Genomic DNA, 16,582 nt, shown 5'->3' on the forward strand with positions numbered 1-16,582 from the left:
GTCAATCAAAGAGACTTGCACGTGTTCAGTACTGAATTACCACATGTGACTGAGGTGTCACCTCAGCAGCTGATGATGTCAACCCCTCCAAGCTCTCTACTTCTGCAACTCAGCACTACTGATAAAAGCCACCCAGTGCTGCCAGCCTCCTGCTCTGCTGCCCTGTGCACAGCACCTGGATCTGTGCTCCTTGCTGCTGCTATGGATACAGCTGTGTTATCCAACTTGAGATAAACTCCTTGAGCAAGTTCTGCCGAGCTGGTAACCAACAGTGTGCAGGTACATACTTGACTGGGATTTCTAAACCAAGCTTTCTTTTTTGTGGGACAGACATACAAAAAAATAAATAAATTTAGAGCTTTGCTATCAACTGAGAAATAGAGACATGAGGAACTCCCTGCTCCAAGATGCCTTTTCTATTAATCCTGAGCTATCTCTGCAGTTTTTATAACATTCCTACAGAGCTCACCCTCCTTCCACTTGCAGTGTTCTTTTCCATCACGAGCAGTAAGTTGGCTGTCTGGATCTCTTCATTTGCTGTGACATTTAGGTACTTAAGCCTGAGGCTCCAATGTCTTTTGAAAGGTTGCACAGGGTGGCAGTGCTTTGGTTCAGAAGATGAAATTCATCCAGACACTGAATTCTGAATTTTAATTATTTCTTGACCTACACTGACAATTCACACTTTTTCACCCCACTCACTTTTAGGAGGGAGACATTCAGTTATTCAAATATTTCTTTTGGACACAATATAGCTTAGTTGCAAAAATAACAGAATGTGCACCAACAGGAGATCTTATTTATGGCTGCTCTGTTTCAGATGTGATTGATTGCCTCCAATAAGAATACTTAAGGGTAGCTGAGCTATTTGTGTTGCAGGCAGTGGCTGCAGAGCAGTGTCATTTGGCAGTCACCAGAAAGCTGAGCTCTCTTAGTGCTCCTCTGTACGTGCCCTAGAAGATACAACTACTTTAAAAGTCAGTAATAACTACATATTAGAATTCTGAAGTGACACATTCTCTCTGCTTCTACAAACTTATCGCTATTCCTTTTATACTGAAGTCATGGTTTTCATTCTCCCCCTCTCAACTCTCTTTTGCCAAGTTATCTTTTTGACTTATTCACCTGATAACCAAGCATAAATGTGGAAATATTTCTATTAAATAGCACCTATGTATTTTCCAAGTAAGAAATAGATGGTAAGGACAAGTAGAAGGATAATACATCTCTTACAAAAAGTCACAGTGGCACCAAGATTATCAGGAAGGAAGTTTGCTGATGTCAGTGCACAGGTCTCAAGAAAAGCATTCGGCCCAATTATCCTCAACAGAAGAATTTTCACAGGAAAATTGTGAAATGTGAAAAAATGGATGTCTGAAATGACACCCATAACGTGACAACACCATATTTCAATGTTAACTAGAATAATTGCTTTTTACCTGTTATGACACAATCTAAGTAGTTTAAAGGCAACATGCCCCAAAACTGTAAACAAGCAATTTGTAGTGATCTGTAGGAACATTTTCTGTGCAGCAACCCCTCAGTAGGGGATATCAGAAACTCTGCCTAGGCAGAAAACGAGCCCTGCTTTAAGAGGCATGCATGTGGATGCCTGTTTTTAGACATTGCTTCTAAACTATTCAAACATCCCACAAAACAACATCACACCAAAACATGGGCTAGGTCAGAAGGGAATACTAGCAAATACCATTGCAATGTACACACCCTAGAGGTTTTTACTTAAGAGTAAATGGTTTCACACAGCTGCAACGACAGAACTAGAACTGCTAAAAGGATTAACTATGGCCCTCTCGTATTTCATCAAGTGAGCACTCTGCAGAGGACAATAAAATACCGAACAGTGATGGCCTGTAAGACCAGAAGCTTTGAGAGCACTCAACCCTCCAGAAGAATCCCTCTTGATTTAGCACACAAACTTCAGACAAGATAGGCAGCATTTGCATTTTGGCATGTCATTAACTTATTTTGTTATTCTGTCAGTGTTCTGTTTCTGAATATGGAAGCAGCCATCAAGTTCTTAAAGAACGCACAGCAAAGTTGCAGATTTTTCCTTGTGTTTCAATGGTCAGCAACAACCACAGTATGATCTTTACACACCTCCTGCTTGTCACAAATCTACAGAGCATAAAACAGTTTATGATAATCATAATGAAGCTTCATGGACAGAGAAAAGTGATTACACAGCCACAGAAATGGCACACACCAAATTCTGTTGATTTTTAGGTGTTTTTTTTTTTTTCCCCCAAATGTGAGAAATGTAGCCCCACAAAATCAGGCAAACACATGTAAAAATAAAAACAGACACAAATTCAAGTCTTAAATAGGATCCTGCAGCATATTTTGCATGTTCCTTCGTCAGAGATTTAGATTTGAAAGAAATACTTCTAGAGATGGAAAGTTATCACAAATGGTTGCATCCTCTGCCTCTATGCATGCTTGATTTGCCAGTAAATAAACCATAGGCTGGAAAAGCATGTTCTGGGAGCAGGAGGGCAAAGCCTGTGTGGGCAGTTTAGATAAAAATGGCCATTACGGAAGTCATCTTATCTTGTTACAGAGAAGCACCATGCCATGGGGAGCCTTCTCTAGTTGCCTGTTCCTATACAACCCAACCAACGTGTCTGCAAGCAGACACTGAGGAAGGCCAGTCCCTGAGTTAAGATGAGAGGCAGGACCATTGTGGTTGCAGGGAGCTCCACCACAGCTCTAAGTATAGCTGCATGTCTTGTAATGAACACCAGCACTCGTTCCAACCAATGTTTCATGTCCTCACTCTCTGGACTAATCTGTGGCTCTTTTATAATGTTTCTGCAGGTAATGCTAGGGTATTTCCTGGCATTAAAAAAGGCTTAGAGGTACCAGGTGGGTTATTGGCTTGACAGACTGCTGCGTATCTACCTTCATCTTTTATTTTCTCACAAAAATCTGTTAAATATATGAGACCAAAAAAAAATTGTGTTTGAGCATTAATTGGAGCAGAATGGCAATTTGTGGATTTGAGGAATACCAAAGGTGCCACTAGAGTGTGTAAGTGGGCAGCTGGCACAGTAGCTTTTGCCAGCATTTGTGTTGATGTGGGAGTAGAGCAATATGGTAGCTGTTATCATTGCAGTCAACAAATCTCTCGTCATATGCAAAGACCTGACTAGCCTTTTGGAGGAAGAAACTGAGATTTGTCTGCATTTGCAGCAGGATTCTATGCGTAATTATCAGCAGGACATCATCAGTGCTAGAATACCGTATATGCAAAAACTGCTTTCTTGAAATCTCGCACACAACCAGTGAAATAATAGTGAAGTAATCCACAAACTGCATTACCCAGAGAAGAGCAGTGTAATGCTCACCATTGCACCTTTTCCCAACAGACTCAAGGCCAGGGCACATCACAATCTGTTACTGTGAGATTTAGTCTCTGCGTGTCATTCATATGCCCAACCATACAGAAGAACTCTGATTTCCAGCATGTTTTTGTTGTGATTAGGAATAGGAAGAACATTAAAATTATTGTTTTAAGACTAAGGAAATGGCTTCTCTTTCACAAAAATGTAGGATATTACCACACGATAAGCATAGTTTTCAACACCAAGAAATTCTAAAACAAATGCAACAAAATGTATCCACAGAGAAACTATACATTACTAGTAGAGATAATTTTTTTTTTCATTAACAGCACTAATCCAGACTCCAAACCAGCATCCAAAATGAGGATACATAATGCCAACCTACAGCACATCACCCATGTTTGTATTTTTAAGTGTGCAAAAAACATAATTGCCTTTTAGAAAGGAATTTAGAAAAGTAGGGTGGTGAGGGGAAGAAAAGGCAGCACTAAATGACATTACTATTTCAAACTAAGAAAACATCACAGTGCTTATGTTACTACCATGTTAAAAATGTATTTTCATGTGTAGGAAATTAAGTTTTATAGTTTCCCAACCCAAATAATAAGAAGGGCCTTTTATGTTGTGCTACTGAAAAGTTAATGGCTTGTACTTCCTTAATACGATGCTCTCGGTAAGCCTTGTAAATGTAGACTATAGTTGATTGCTATAAGCTTAAAGAAGATTCTATTTCTACTCTACCCTTTAAGACTAAAAGCTTGAAATTTATATTGGTAGAGAAATACCAAACGGCAACATTCCCTAACATCACAGATCAAAACACAACATTGCACCTTCTGAATGAAAACAAAGATGCTACACCATTGCTCCGGAACGTGAGGTATCAGCAGACTGCTTTTAGCAGCAGGCAGCCATGGCAGACCACGGTGGGGGCAGATGTCACTTTTCCTGCCAGTGAGAGGTCAGTCCACTGCTGAGATGTAGCATTCTGCTACCTGCTGCCAGCAAAAACTATCTGGTAAGTGAAGTCTGATTGCTAGCAACTCCCAAGATAACAATCCCATCCCATTTTCAGCTCTGTATGTTTTGTGCCTTTGATAAAGTTAAGAGAAGGCTTAAAGCTTGGCTGTATTGGCCAGCTGCCTCCAGCATGTTTTTCTAAATAACAGACAGATCTTTGAAGAAATATCAGTTCAAGAAACGTGCAGATGTGGCACTAAGAACACGGTTTAGTGGAGAACACTGGTGGTAGGTAGATGGTTGGACTCTAGTATGGTTGCTCTTAGAGGTCTTCTCCAACCTTACTGATTCTTATGATTCTATAATAAGGATAGTCAGAATTTAATATTCCACATAATTAGCTTTCCAGTAAGAACTTAAATAAATAAAATAAAAATCATCAAATCTGAGCATGCTGATCAACGTGAGATCTGTGAAAATGGAAGTTTATATGCAGGAATTGTGCAGCATAGAAAGTGCTCAGAAACGTACAAAGCCAAGTGCTTGTCATTTTTCATTTTCCAGAGTCCCACCATGCCATTGGGTTTTACAACCATAAGACTTAACTTCAGCTGCAGAGTAAAATCACCTGCTTCCCAAAAGTAGGCATCAACATAAATAGTCTGACATCCTACACAGTAAATCAGATCATTTTGCACATGTGTAAATAAATCCAACCCCACTCAGAAAACAAAACAAAATCCAACAACAAACAAACAAGAAAACCTTTATCCTAGAGCATCTGGTATTCAAAGGCATTCATGTCTAAGAGAACAAATCGTGTCTGAGCTTCATCACATGCTAAAGAGCAGGTCTAACAATCCCTCCAGAAGAGGACACTATCCGTTCCATTTTCTTCCCAAATCACATTCATGCACTCTCTCTTCACCTCCAAATAAAACAAAATAAAATGCATTTTTTTTCCACAAAAAGAGTCATTACTTTTCAAACAGATGAGAAGACCTATGGCCTGAGATGAATCAGATCCTTTACTTAATGATTTCAAGAGGAGAAACTGGTTTTGAAAGTTGTTTTCCCAGCTCCACGGATTAGAAGATCAGAAATATAGAAGACTGCAATTGTATGTTTTTCAACTCTGGAGATACAGGATCCAGCAAGCCTACTTAATTTCATCAGACTAAAAATGTAAAGAAAAGTGCACATCAGATATATCCGTACAACACAGGCATTCCCACCCAAATCCCTCAGGCACTTCATTCAGGACTGCACCAATCCCTTAATTCTACAACAATCCTGCTCCTCCCTGCACCATTTTCTCCCTGCTTTCTCTCTTGGTTGTTCAGCTCTGCTGTAGTTCCCTTCCTTCCCTCTTCCCAGTCTCACTCTGCCCCAGGACCACCATACCTCATGCACAGGATGATGGCTGGATCCCTGCTCAAGGAGCCTCCCTCACAAATGCTGGAGATGCCCACTTGTCAGAGGGCTCTGTGCTGCCTTCTGCTGCTACTCCTGCTGGTCCCCTCATTAGGCAAAGAGAAATTTTGTTGGAGTGGTGTTGGGGCCCCTGTGTGGAATGGCCCTGCCCACTGTGGCCAACAGCCAGACTCCAAAGGCACCGGAAATGAAGGGCCAGCCAGGATCTGGGATGCTACTGGTACCATCCCAAAGCCATGCAGATGTGAGCTCTTAGCTCAGAAGACAGCTTGCCTCCCCTGGTCCCTTCACGTTCAGTACTCCTGGAGACCTCCTGGTAGGTACATACACGAACTCTGCACCAGGACTGGGGAGGACAGAGGGGGAGGAGGCTGTAACCAGGCTTGTCCTGCCACAGCTCTCATCATATTCACATTACAGAGATGATCTGGCTGCCTTTGTGGAGCCTCTTGGCAGGAGCCCAGCAGCAACCTCAGTGCCACTGCTCACTTTGTACTGCCTGAGCATAAACACAGGCTTGTCCACAGCACAGTCAACAGTGCTGGAGGAAATCCACAATTGTCCAGTGTCAAACAGACTAGAGAAACTGGGCACCTTTCTGTACACCAGCAACTACTGCCTGTATCTCAACCCACTATCTATTTCAACAACATGGAAGTTTTCTGGCATCAGAGGAGACAAGAGATTAGGATGGGATTGCAAAAAATATTCTCACTCAGTGTGATGCTCCACTGTTTCTAAAGACAATGTTTAGCATTTCTCAGGACCACGCCATTGTGCCTCAGATATAAATAAATGAGGTAGAAAATACACAGTGCTTAAGGAGTAGAAAAAGAGAAAAACAATTCTAAAACCAGAACAGACCTTCCCAACCCATCCTCTCTATACTCTACAAGTATTCAAAAGCAGTAAAAATTATGAACACCCTCCTCCTTCCCATCTAAGCTCTCTCTGAGCTGTGCTGAAAGCACAGAGACAAGACCTTTCATCAGCACTGGAGGCTTAATACCCTACCACTAGGAACTATGTATGCACTACCAGTGCGTTACTCTCCCCTTTGTCCAAATTTCAAAGCCCAAGAACACAGAGCTAGACCAGAAGGAAGCCAGTGCAGTTGGTCCTTTGCAACTTTTGACATCCGTAGCCTAGAAAAGTCTCCCCTGTATGATCTGAGCTTCACTTGCAATCCCCTGGCCTTCCTGGTTCAGCAGTTCTCCCTGACACAGCTGTCACACCGGCCCTGCTCTTGACTTCTCCAAATATGGGTGTCAGACATCTCTAGGGTCCCAGCATGTACAGACCAAGATTAATGGTGCTCTCACAGTAAACTCTGGGGAAACTCCAGTAGATTCAGCAGGAGCTGGTGCATGTGCCACAAAACAATCACATTTTTTCTTCTCTTCATTTACTGCTTGCAGGAGTTGCTTTGCCTGCAGTGAGAGCCTGCCCTGAACACAGAACCTGAAACTTAGGGCAGCGTAAGTGTGCAAGCAGCAGCTCCAGCTCCTCTCTTCAGCCCACCCCACTGCAGAGCAGACAGCAGGGTAAAGCACATATCCCTGTGTACACACTGCCAGACTCTGCTTTGCTTGTCTCTAAAACACAATGTGGCATTTCACCAAGTAGCTCCTTCTGTACAGGGCCAAAAGGCAGGATGTCCCTGTCCAACCTCTTGGCTTGTTGCAGGAATCATTTAAAAGCTGATGCAAGTTATCTTAATTCCACTGTCCTCAGTACAGCTTGACAAATTTATACCCACTGAGGAACTACATCTTATACATTGTTGTGATCTTGTACAAAGTAATCCAGTTACAAAATCAAAACGCAAATATGGTTCTGAAAAGCTGTTACCCTGTCAGATTTTCACAAGACCATAAAAGTGTTGGCTACAGACTTTATTCTGTTTGTGTTCCCTCTGAAATTAAGACTGCTTCAAGGAAACCTAATTTTTGTAACATTTATCCTTTCCCAAATCAGCTACTCTTTCCTGTTCTGCGTTTATTTTTTAATAAGGAATTAAATACATACTCTGATCAAAAAGATCAATTTCCTTTTAAATCACCCAAGTGTTAAAACCGCACTTCTGTGGTGAAGAGATGGTGCTCTGAAGAACAGAGCCATCTACAGAAATCTTTTTGATAATGGCATCCTTCTTTCAAATCCAAGCATTTCCTTGATGTAGAATACAAATTGAGCTCTAGTGTATAAGTCAGCTAGGATTTCAAAGTTGCCCTTTATACTTTGCCATTAATTAATTCCGTCCAAGAAATTCAAACAAAGATACAAACAAGAAAGTTCTCTAAACACGTTACATAAGGCATTCAGAATATTCTAATTCATTCCCCTCCAGGAACACAGCAGAGTCAAAGAATAGTGTACACAGCATGTTTAGACTGTAGAAAAAGCACTAGGAACAGTAAGAATAGTTTTAAACCCATTTATTTAGAGCTCTCCATTATAAGAGCTATTGTAGAGTATTTGCTAATCAATCTACACTTCTGAGTTCTAAACAATCGCAGGCTTAATGAATTGTACTTTCCTTCACTTTCAGTAGCAGGAACAAAGAGTTTCCTATTACATGGGAGGAAATGAAAGCAGAAGGCAGAAGACCTCTTCCAAAACTTACTGGGGTTTCAGAGCTATTTAAATATTAAATAGAAAGCCAGCTGCTATTATTTGGTATCTTTATTTTGGGGGAAAAATACTCTTTCCTGATGCAGCTGTGTAGCCTTGAAGCCAGGTAGGATGAATATTCCCTCTGATACAATAAGGAGAGCCTCCTAGAGTCTGGCAGGGAAGACGCATACAACTTATACCTTCTTTTTCATTTTCTAAATATCCCATTTTGTTGCAACTATCACAACGTAACTAAAACAGGTGAGAACAGGGGCAGGTGGTCAGTCAGCATAGAGAGATCTGTCACACTGAGCCATCAACAATGTGTTCTGAAGTAAGAAGCACAGCATGAGGTAACACCACTGCAGATACACATATTCAACCTGAAAAGAGCTTTCCTTTCCATAAGGCCTACTTTGTCCAACTTGTAGAGAATCATAAGTCAAGCTTACCCCCTAACAGCTTCGTAATTTCTTTACATTAAGTAGTAGGATTCACTGTATATCCCACCATGCAAAATTAGATTTATCTTCTTTTGACACACTCTAATTAGTGGAATCCTTTTAAATATTCACAGATTGCCTATAGGCACTTAACCACCTGCACTGATAGACACTGATAAAATGTTCCTTGATATATTGTCTGGAAATCTGGAACCATGTATTTTTGTACTAAAGCGGGATCACTGAATTCAGGATAAAACCAATAGTCAAAAGGATTTTATGAAAGACCACTAAGACATAGGTGAATAGCAATGGGATGTTGACCTTGGTGGAACAGATTAAGCAGGAGTTGCACCCAAAACCAGGAGCGAGCTAAGAAGTGTTCATGAAACCTTTGAAGTTAATATGGATTTCAGAGAAAAGGTGAAATTCCCATTTTCTTAAGGAAATAAAGTCCATCTGACATCACTTAGCTTTGCACTGCATAGCCAGGTATGCAGATATGAAAAGAAGGCTGCAGCATTTATCCAGGGTGAGCAGTATCATGTGAGTAAACAGTGTGGCTTCATTGTGGCTACAGTTTATAGACTGATGTGGTGACAGATGAGCGCTTGTGCAGCATAGTGTGGGATGATTGCCCATTACACTAAGGGCACTCTGTAAGGAAGGTTTCCATGACAGCATTCAGCGTATCATTATTATTTGGGAAACAGCATTCAGTTTTGATCTCTGACTTCAATTTTGTTGTTCCCATGAAGCATTATATCCAAGCAGAAAACAGACAAGGCTAGCATACATATTTCACATACAGCCGGAAATGCCTGGAAGTGATATCCTGCAATAAGCCACAGAGCTATTGAACAAATACACCCATTAAACACCTGTAATTACTCTCTCTTCCCTCTGTCCAGTAACCTCACTCTCTTGGGACTCGTTCTGTTTTTATTCTGTTGAGCAGATTCAGGCCGCTAGCACTGCCAGCCCACTCTCCACATTAAAATACAGCCATTTCATTGCAAAATACCTCTGCCTTGAAGCCCAAAGAGGTTCTGTTCAAATCTGAGCAGAAAAAGTGGCTTTCCACACCTGAAAATGCGATAGATTTTAAGGTATATAATTGTTCCACAGAGCTGAGGATGTGCCTAACACTGAACCAATGGGGAGTGTTGGGACAGGAAGGGCCTCAAAACTGCTTCACGATCTGATGTTTATAAAACTTGTTCCAAGCAAGTTTTATATCTGCTTTGCATCTCTCCTTCTTCCATGTTTGGATGGGAATTTTTCCAAAGCATCTGAAGGATCAAGCAGCTGAATTCCTAACAAATATCAGTAGTATTCTGCCTCTTCACTCTGATGTGCTGCTCCGTGGGCTGTCAGACATAAAACATAGCCTCTGCATTTAAGTTTAAACTACCATTGAGTATCTGTGATTTTTCAAGGACAAGGACAACATACGGATCTTATCTGCAGCAGAGAGACATTGTGTGACTTACTGCTAGTTTGGAACTGGGGACTTTCCTAAATCCACCTATGGATCTGATAAAGCAAACTATAGTATCACATTATGCATATCTGTCTGTAAGCATGTATGTACAATTTACACACAATAAAATATCTAACTAGTTGCAATCTGCTTAAGAAGCTTTTCTCTTAATCCATTTGAATTTCAAAGCCAAGCTAAAATTGCAGGAGGATTTTAATTGTAGACAAGATCTGAGCTTGGATAAGCGATCCGTATGGATTCTTAATCTTTTGTGGGCAGCCAGTACTTCTTAATCAGCATAAAAAAGTATTCAACAATAACCACTGAGAAAGGGCTACATTAAAAAAGGATGTGTTTTCTGGTGCCTGTGGAGGTACAGCACACCAAATTCCCTTCGGATAAAGGAAAGAAGATGCACTATTTTCAAAGTGCAACTTCAATTAATTGATTCGCCTGCAGTTCTTAGAGGATTGTGAGAAAAACATGAAGATGAGACAAACGGAAACCATGAATGGCACAGTATTTCTCCCAAGCTCTATTCCTGGAGTAAATTCAGCTGTGTTTTTCTGTACAAACATTATTCAGGAGCATTAACTACTACTGCTCCTCCAACTCAGGCTCAAAAATGCCATGTTCAAGCCCAAGTCACAAATAAAAGCAATTGAACAAGCTGCAAAGGAAGCCAGAGAAGAACTCGGGCTCTGTGAAGTCCTGGCATCTGATCAGTGCCTGAGCTGGAGCAGGCTGCATTACCCAGCCTGACTCCCATGCAAAAGGAAGGCTGCAGAAGACACATCAGTCTGGCATCCACAAGCCAGCAGAGCAGCACAGGTCAGTAAATAAGAACATGGAAGTTTGCAGAGCAGACAGATACCCTACTTTAAAATCTATGTGCCATAGGAAAGTGAAGATGAATGTTGGGAAGACATTCCCTTCTCCCAAAAATACAATGGGAGTTGTAGGCATGGTTACTGTGTACTTCACATGCTTGCCTTAAATCAAAACCTTAAACTGCAAAGTGCACTGACACTTCTTTAGCTCAGAGGTATAGGATTCTTTATGTGTTTGAGGTGCTTTCCTTACCATCAGAAGAACACTTGAGCTGTAGAAAATACACTTTAAAATCCCATCTTTCAAATGCACAACATTTTATAGAAGCTGGAAAAGTCTTGTGGATTCTTACTTGTTATAGATCTTCTATCTGACTGCCATGGGAGCCAGCCACGCAATAGCTGATGCTTATAATTCACTTAGCAGCAGCTATCCTGCTTCTTTTATTTTTTCCTCCAAAAGAGAATTCCATGCAGCGCTAATCACAGTTGATGTAGATCAATACAAGCCCTTACTTTCATTTTATTTAAAGGGACAAATGATTTATTGATTTGTATATCAAATTTAGCACACGTATTTTCTGTTTTGCCTGCAGACAGCATGCTATAACCATGGATATTCATGTCTAAACATCATTCAGTACAAAACCAGTGTAATCCCATGAAAATGATTGAGCAACAATAGTAACACAGAACACATTTGTTTTATGCTGTCTTCAAGTTTGTACCATGTAAAGGTCCCTGCTTGAACACAATGAAGTAAGGTAATTCTCAGGAAAATACACTGAACTGGAATGGCTGTGCTTTCAAGTGTTACACAACATGGCTGCTTATTGGACATAAGCATGATGTATTTCTACATATTGAAATCTAATTTAGAATTGAAAGCAAATATATCCCATGTCACTGGTCAACAACTAAAAGATCCAAATAATTTCTTAAAAATCCGAAAGACCAAACTCCCTGCTGCCATGTATCCTTTGCTTAACGTGCCTTTTTCTTATTTTTTTTTTTTTACAGTGCAGTCTGATTATACAACTGGCATGAGCTGATGACTGCAATGAAGAGTCAGCATTTACCTCACTAGCCATGTACAGCCATGTATATGACAGAGCCCCTCTACGACCCATTCAATAGGACAAGCACATCACACTAGCCATTACTGTATTGGGACCGTCTCCCCAGCCAATCTCTATCCAGATGACTGACTGTGGCTAGGAACCTGCAACTTAGAGAACCAAACACAGAAGATCTGATCCCAGCTGCAGTGAAAGCTGCTGTTCTTTCCTTAATTCCACAAGTCTGATCCAGCCCTGAGGCCTTGTTTCAGCAGTGCATTACAACTGGCATTCCTGCAGCCCACTTCCATGAGATGACTGCATTCATACAGTCAGGCAGGAGCAAAAGGGACTTACCAAATCCTCAGTCACAAACTGATGTTCACTTGTTAAAGCATGTGTAAATCACACACCATCCTTAACGGGATTAATTAAGGTAGTATTAAGGACAAAGAGCAAACCTCTATTTGCAGTATCTCATATACTGAGAGGGCCTTTTAGCACCTTTGACCTTTCCTTTCCCAGTTGAAGTGCAGAAATGTCATTCAGATTCATTTCCACTTGGATGAAAGGAAAAGGAACATGAAAAACGCGTTAATATTGAATGATTGTCCACTATGGAGTTCTCATCACCTGCTAAAATCCATCCTTTTTTCCAGGACATGGGGCAGATCCATTATGTACACTCCATGTATAGGAACACTGGGTTTGGGGTCAGAGAGCACCAGTTTTACTTTTGCTAGATGAATAAAAACATGATCCTATGTGCATGACTCAGTGCTGTTGTGTAAGCTCACACAAATCTTTGAGCGAAAGATGAAGGCGTTTAAGTTGAGTCTCCTTGAATCAGTGCTGTTCTCTCAAGCTTGAGGACACTGTACTGAAGAACATAGACCTGAAGTGTGACAGGATTTGAGCTAATTTATTATTGGGAAACAACTTTCTCAAATGTCAGTTAGTAAAGATTCTTTACTCCAACACACAACTCTGCAGGGCTGATGAAAGGCCTCTGGTCAATATTTGTTTTGTAAGTCTCCAGTTCCACAGCTTTTCTGAGGGCAGGTATGGCCCTCATATAACGCCCACATATAAGGGGTAGGTCTGAGCTGTGCACCAAGTGTAGTTTATTAATGCTGATATTTGCAAGTGATTCATTGGACAGATCAGCCCCTTTTCCTTCAATCATTATTTGCAGGCTTAAAGAGAAACCTATTACTTTTCTTGCCTCCACTTTTCACCAAACTCAACCTGTCAGATCTAAGCATCCTAAGATAAACCTCCTTCAGCACATCCACCCAGCGCTCACTGTCGGCTGGGTGCACCACTACCATTCCTTTCTGCTCAGCCACATTGCTGCTCAGATTGCCAAATAAGAGGAACACAGGGATGCCTGACCTGCCAGGCACACTGCTCAGTGAACAGCGCTCACTGCTGTGCCCACATGTGGCCTGCTGTCACTTGAGGAGCTACTGGATGGCAGGGCAGCAAGCAGCCCACCACTCAGCTTTGCCTCAGGGGATCTCCTGCATAGGGAGCAGAGCAATTTGATAAGTTCTGGCATGCTCCCTGGTCACAAGACTGGAAATACATAAGGCCTTCACAAACTAAAGTCTATTATTTCAGGCAGTGCTTCTTACTCTCTTACCAACCCAGGAAACTATATTAGCAGATACTGCACAGCCAAACAGAAAAATCACACACAAGTTTATCAACTTACATACATGGCCATGCCTAAGAAATAGCACAAGTAAGACACAAGAAGCTTGAGAAAAAAGACACATTTACCAGGCTGCAATTCTTTAGCCATCCCTGACAATGTGTTTCTCTGTTGATTTTGCTTCCCGGGGCAACTGTGCTGAGGCTGCAACACCTCCTTGAAACAGCTCAAATGCCAGTTTCTGTTTTGTGGAGCTACACAATTTGATTTGCTTCAGTGGTTCAAAAGTTCAGCAGGGAAGAGCTCCCATGGAGAGGAGAGCGCGAGCAGCTCGTGCTAACAAATGGGTGCTTGCCTTGGAAAACAGCACACGTCTGTTCACATGCATCCAAACTACCAGCTGCAAAAGCATCCCACCGAGAGTGAGCGCGGCAGGGGAAGCAGCTCCACAGACCTCCAAGTCATCAGGAGCAATGCAAACGGGAGCCAGAAGGAATGTCTTGCTGCTTAAAAGGGAATTGCTATACAGAGCTTGATAAAGTTTATTGCACCAATTCGTGGAATCAGAAAGGAAAACAGTACCCAGTTCTTTGAGGAGAGCATTCAGATGTTAAATCTGACCTCAGCTCTTTGACGTTGTTTTGACTGGCTAGAGACACGTTGACAAAAGGACACACAAAACCCCTAGCTGAGAAAGGGAAAGAAAGGCTGGGAGCCAAAAGAATCCCAGCTGCTGCCTAAGGACATTACAGTGGAGTCCAAAGGGAATCACCCACGTCCAAATCCACATTCAAGGCGGAAATTAGGACAAAGGCAGTAGTACTGAGGAGGCTTCAGTGACTGTGCCTTGCTAAGAGTAAAAGTATTTTGAAAGCAAATGAATAAAATAAGTTACTCTCTATCACAAAAGAGTACTGCACTAAAGGAAAAGAATGAGACCTATACAATAAGCATAGATACAAAATTTTCACACCAGTCTACTACATTTATATGACATCTCTTATCTTACAGGATTTCAAAAACACTTATTATGCTCTACAGCTATAACACCATTCAATCACCAGCCTACACAAGCTTCTCGGTGGCTCCCCAGCAGCACCTCTCCCTGCCCTCAGCTTACAGGACAGTGTGGAGCAGTACATCCCAGCCCACCACCTCATCTGTAAGCTACCAAAGAGGCTGCACAATCTGCTGCACTTGAATAGACCTAAAGAAGTGTTTTAGAGCTGAAGTGACCTGCTGAGCACACGCAGCTCTTTGAGTCCTGCGTTTAAAATTTCTGTTTTAAGGTTTGTTATTTTTCCCCTCACATAATACGCTACAAGTTGAATGATGAATCCAGACACTTGTGGAGAGAATAGAGAGATCAAAACATTTCAGACATTGTGGTTAACAGCAACAACAAAAAGCAGTTACTTAACTCTGTGGTTTACATAAAATGTTCTTAATGTTATTTTTCTAAAGACACACCAGACCTAGAAATACTCAAGTTGGGTGGTCAGTGTTTTTGTTTCAGTCTCATGCAACTCAAGGAAAATTGGATCAGTCTGCCATGAAAGCTTAAGCCTACCTTTGGCTGCATTTCTGGCAAGAAATCATTGCTCAGTCTGTAAATGCTGCCACAGTCCACCAGAAGAAAGCTGTGGATGAAAAGTTATCTCAGAGCTTGTGTTGGTTTTAATACGAGGCTGTTATGATGAGGCAGAGCTAAGAAAAAAAGTCCGAAACCACTGAAGGCATTTTGGCATTTGTTTCAGACAAAAGAAATCTCCTGTATGTTGCTATTTGTGGTTTACAATGCGTCTGCACGTCAGGAACATGTGCACTTTGATTTGTAATGGTTCAGAAATGGGACAGGGAACCTGTGCCAAGGATAAGCTTGGTTTCTGCTTTGAAACTGCCTTTTCTGCTGATCTGAGATTAGTGGGGAGTATGGCCCTAGAATGCTGGAATTATACTTCTCTGCCTTATATCAAACAAAGACACTAAGAGGAAAACTATGTCAGAAGCCACCTTTAGCCACTTCAGTCACTTTCAACATTTTCCTCCCACCATTCTACAAAACAAAATGTTTCTAACAGTAACAGTGAAGGTCTTGAGAAATTACCCAGGAAAGAGAAGCTTAAACAAACACCTATCACAGATGTGTTTAAAGCTGGGAGCTCAGCTGGCTCTGCTGCTTTGCAGCTGGGAAGATGTGGGACAGCTGTAAGGGCTGTCAGGGCAGCACTTGAAGCTGAAGGATCCCAGCATCTCCTACAGCAAATCTGTCAAGGCAGAAGCTGTGGCTAATGTCCTGGGACAGAAGTCCCTGAACTGGCAGCCCCTCACTGCAAAGGCTGCAGCACGTTCGGCAGGGTCCCTGGCTGAAGGACAGCTGGACATCACTTTAAGCTTTTATTTATAATACAAAATTGTAGTTTTTAAAATATCAGAGCAGCAGACAAAACTAAAACCCCTAAGTTTAACTTACATTTTGCATACTTACATTCTGTGATCGGGCTGAGGGTATAATTTAGAGTAAATGGATGGTGCAATGACTTACCTGGACACTAACTGTGTTTCTGCTGCTATTTTGAGTGTATAACTGATTTCCAGATCTTTCCCTGCTAACAATCATAACCTTCACTACATTATTATTGACATATTTAAAATAAGTTTCCTCAGCTTACCATTGTCTACTCTATACAAGTTTGTTTTTTCTCTTAGCAATTTTATTTTAAAGTTACTATAATTTCT

At 41.4% G+C, this 16,582-nt stretch overlaps 1 protein-coding gene across 2 annotated transcripts in view; it reads right to left on the bottom strand.

Moving 5' to 3' along the window:
- The window catches only part of PHYHIPL (phytanoyl-CoA 2-hydroxylase interacting protein like), a 55,009-nt gene extending 39,578 nt beyond the window's left edge, over positions 1-15,431 (bottom strand). Inside the window, exon 1 of one of the 2 annotated variants that reach the window (XM_015865995.2) lies at positions 15,414-15,431. The gene's annotated coding sequence lies outside the window, so the exon portion shown is untranslated. Of the gene's footprint in view, positions 1-5,726; positions 5,855-15,413 lie in introns of those variants that run through there. The other variant, XM_015865994.2, reaches the window with a different exon arrangement.
- Between the last annotated feature and the right edge of the window lie 1,151 nt (positions 15,432-16,582).

The sequence above is a fragment of the Coturnix japonica genome, chromosome 6 (assembly GCF_001577835.2).
Source record: "Coturnix japonica isolate 7356 chromosome 6, Coturnix japonica 2.1, whole genome shotgun sequence".
NCBI classification, from domain to species: Eukaryota; Metazoa; Chordata; class Aves; order Galliformes; family Phasianidae; genus Coturnix; species Coturnix japonica.